This window comes from Elgaria multicarinata, chromosome 2 (assembly GCF_023053635.1).
Source record: "Elgaria multicarinata webbii isolate HBS135686 ecotype San Diego chromosome 2, rElgMul1.1.pri, whole genome shotgun sequence".
In the NCBI taxonomy this organism is placed as follows: domain Eukaryota; kingdom Metazoa; phylum Chordata; class Lepidosauria; order Squamata; family Anguidae; genus Elgaria; species Elgaria multicarinata.
In genome coordinates, this window is record NC_086172.1 from 96,687,205 (window position 1) to 96,691,252 (window position 4,048).

The window sequence follows — 4,048 nt, forward strand, 5'->3', positions numbered from 1 at the left end:
AATAGGACTCTTTGGGGATAAAGGCAACTTGCTTTTCATCTAGGAGCTCTCTGGCACTTTGCCAATTCATTAGATAAAGACGCTTGCTTCACTCTATTTCCTCTATCTCTGGACTAAGAGAGGCAACAGAAAACAAAACATAGCTCTCCCTCCCCACGAAAATGATGTCACTTTTATGTAATAGGAAGAAAGAGCCACGTGGCAGAGGCCTTGCGCCTTGCATTAGCAAAGGGTCAATAAGCCCTACATTGACAGCAAGCCTGGAGGCTACATCAAAGCTGAGGAATAGGAGGGATGCTAAAGTGCAATCCCGCCTATGAGGATGTCTTCTCAAGGCTGAATTTTATTTTATTACACCAAGCAAAATGAAAAAGCATTTGTTAGCTCTGGGGTTTCACATTGGTTGTAGACAAGCTTTTGTCATTGCATCACAGGCTAAAAGAGTTGCATTAAAAGCAATACATCTTGATTTAAAAGAGGGGGGATTTGAGGGGTCAAAATCATTGTTCGAAGAAATATTATGTACTAATGATGAACATCTTATTGGTAAAGTATATAAACTGTTATTACAGCTGGAGGGGGAGAAAGAACAAATGAAGGACTGTATGGCCAGATGGGAAAACAATGTGGGGCATAAGATTCCAATTGAATTATGGAAAAATATGTGGACAAAAGGTTTAAAGTACACATTAAGTACTAGACTAAAGGGAAAAAATAGAAGATGATGTATAGATGGTTTATGTCTCCATCAAAGTTAGTGAAAATGTACAGCGGTTGTTTGGGGGATTGTTGGAAATGTGAAGAACAAGAAGGAACCTTTTATCATATGTGGTGGTCTTGTAAAAGAGCAAAAGCATACTGGGTTAAAATACATGTATTAATGAAAAAAAAATTAAAGATAAACATAGAAATGAAACCAGAATGGTTTTTGCTTGGACTCGGGGATGATCAATTTAAAGAAAAAAGATTGCTATTTCAACATATTGTGATAGCAGCAAGACTACTATATGCGCAATATTGGGGGGAAAACACAAGTACCAACAATGGAAGAATGGCTCCTCAAGATGATGGAACTGGCGGAGATGCGAAATTAACGGCGCTAGTACATGAAAGAACAATAGCCTCATATGTATTGGACTGTAAACCTTTTATGAGTATATACAGGAACAGCAAAAGGATGATTTATTTGTTTGTGGGTTTTATACATAACCTGTACCTTTGCCTTTGATATATATACATTAGCTTGTTGTTATGAAATTCGTACCTGGCAATATAGAAACAATGGATGTTTGCCATCTGACATGAAGATCTCTTTAAATGAAATATAGTCTTATGTATTGTGTTTATTTTACTAGATGTATGTGTGGTGTAGTAGTTTGTATAGTTTGTAGTGTTTCTTTTTTGTTTTTGTTTTTTTGTACCTTCCTTATGTGTCTGTTTTTTGTGGAAAATAAATAAAAGTTAATTTTTTAAAAAAAAGCAATACGTCTTGATGCATTACATCAAATATGATTAAAACCCACAACACGCACACACACACATGTACAAAGAGCAAACTCGTTCTCTGAGCACTAATCCTTATGTAAGCAAAACAGCACTATCCCCATGCAAGAGGTAGGTATCAGCAGGCTTGGGAGAAATCCCAGGTTTATGTATGTATGTGTGTGTGTGTGTGTGTGTGTGTGTGTGTGTGTGTGTACACACACACACACACACACACACACACACACACACACACACACTAAGGGGGAGAAAAACCTCAAAACAGTATGCTCAGTCACCACAGAATGTGGAGCATCTGTTTGGGAAAGAAATAATGGAAATGGGTTGAGGAAGAATGAAATGGAGTCTCGTGGAAGAGGCCAGGTTTGGCTGGCCAGCACCCTGAACACTACAAAAAGTTGTTGTGGGTCCCACATGTTATATTATAATTCACAACTAATCTTTTTTCTCTACCTCCTTCATTGGCTTCTAGGGGAAATAGATGAACACCTCATCTTAGAGCTTCCCTACATGAGTGATTTATTGGACACTCACAGAAGTTTGTGGGTCATTTACATGATGTCATCAACTCCCATGACATCTCCCTCCAGTAATCTCACTTATAAAAAGTTTAAAGATAATGCAGTGATTAAAGCTGGTGTTTAAAGCCGGTGTTGTGCTGCAATACAGCCACTAGATGGCACTGTTTCATTGATCGTATTAGAATATTGCTGATGGAAGTTTTCAATTTCAAATTACATGGTCGCCATCTAAAGAAGACCATCATAAACCTGGAAAGATTCCAGAAGAAGATAGGTCAGTAAGAGTGCAAGGTTATTCTTTAATGTAGAGATACCCCTTAGTCAAATGCATTCTAAAACGGACAGCTTTAGCAACATTCTCATTCTGCTGATCTACGAATGGACTGCCCTTTAATGGGAATGAATCTTAAGAGCCCAAGAGCACCCTTCTTACCAGTCTCTGGATTCAGGGTGCAGTATGCTAGTGATCTGGAAAACAAAGTTCGTGTTCCCCCTGGGAGATCTGAAGAGTCTGTTATTATTGTCTTCAAAGGTTTGGTGGAATTAACCCTGAATGATCTAGTCCTAAATTAAGCTAGTCTACATTGATGCTTTAAAAAGAGCTTCCATTGTCAATTCGTAGAATCATAGAATAGCAGAGTTGGAAGGGGCCTACAGGACATCGAGTCCAACCCCCTGCTCAATGGGGGGGAATCCACCGTACATTATATACACATTGTATATAATGTAGTTTAGGTAACCCCCTTTATATATCACAGATTAAGAGTTCACGAAGGATGGCTGGTTAACAAGAGACTTGAAAATAAAAGGACTCTTTCCTAAGTGTCACTTCACCAGAAACTATATATTTCTGTAAGATAGTCTAGGCTTGGGCCTAGCATGTTTATGCTGGAGGAGCATGTTGGTGGCTTCTTAGTTCCATGGATTTTTGGATGATGCAAATTATCTAGATCCGTTTCAATCCATCTTCAGGCCTGGTTATGGGACAGAGAGCGCTTTGGTCTCTGTGAACGATCCTGCTGGGAACAGGAACAGGCAAAGCATGTTCCAGGTGGTTCTGTTGGAACTCTGAGTGGCTTTCGATACAATCAGCCCTGGTATCCTTCTGGGACGTCTGTCTGAGATGGAACTTGGAGGCATTGTTACACCCCTTCTTGGAGGGGTGATCTCAGAACGTGGGGCTTGGGGATTCCTGTTCAATACCGTGACCATTGAAAAAAGAGGAATAGTGACAGAGCGACACACAAGAGGATTTTCACAACAGTGTAAAGCAAGCATGTCACATGCTTTTATGCAAAGAGTTGCTTTCCATTCTGGCACCAAAGTGAGCATAAAAATATTCACAAATCTGGCATCATTGTAGCTCAGATGTAAAACAGAAGTTATGACTGGCAGCCGCTCAGAGTACATGGTGTAAGGTTCAGACTGGAGACCTTTGCTCCCCTGAGCCGGAGCAAAACCCCAGGCCCAACTCCAGAACAGAATCAACTCCAGGTGCCCCTGCTGCATGACAGTGGACCTTGCCACAGTGGCGCTGCCTTACTAAAGGGGTGCTGCTGTGCCCCCCTGGCAGGGGCAGGGAGAGGATAGTCCCTCTCTGTTCCTCCAGCACCGACTCTTATGGGTCTTTCTAGCCTTTGGGAGCAATAACAGGAGGACTGCATGGGCATGTTCCTCGCAACCAGGGCCCAGTAAGTTGACACTGTTCCACTTACCAGGAATAGGATCGAGTTTCAGCAGCAGCAGTGCAAGTTACGGCTTACATTGTTAGTGCTAAAGACAGCCCAGATGATAGGCTTGCCTGACTGCCATCCTCAGGACACCTTGACCAGAGACATCTTATCAGTATCAGCTATTAGTAGTAGCTAGATCACCCTAGACAAGTTTTTAATCTCTCTCTCTCTCTCTAACACACACACACAGTTTTGAAAGCAGTATGAGAGAAGTATAATTGGTAAACTGGTTTTTCAGGTTTAAAACCTGAAAAACTGTTTGATCAGAGACAACAGTGAAACAAAGACAGG

At 41.0% G+C, this 4,048-nt stretch overlaps 1 non-coding gene across 1 annotated transcript; it reads right to left on the reverse strand.

The window, feature by feature from the left end:
- Positions 1-1,624: 1,624 nt before the first annotated feature.
- On the reverse strand, positions 1,625-1,748 carry LOC134393823 (small nucleolar RNA SNORA23). Its single transcript, XR_010025108.1, has one exon. It is a non-coding gene; the product is annotated as a small nucleolar RNA SNORA23 (small nucleolar RNA).
- Positions 1,749-4,048: the final 2,300 nt, after the last annotated feature.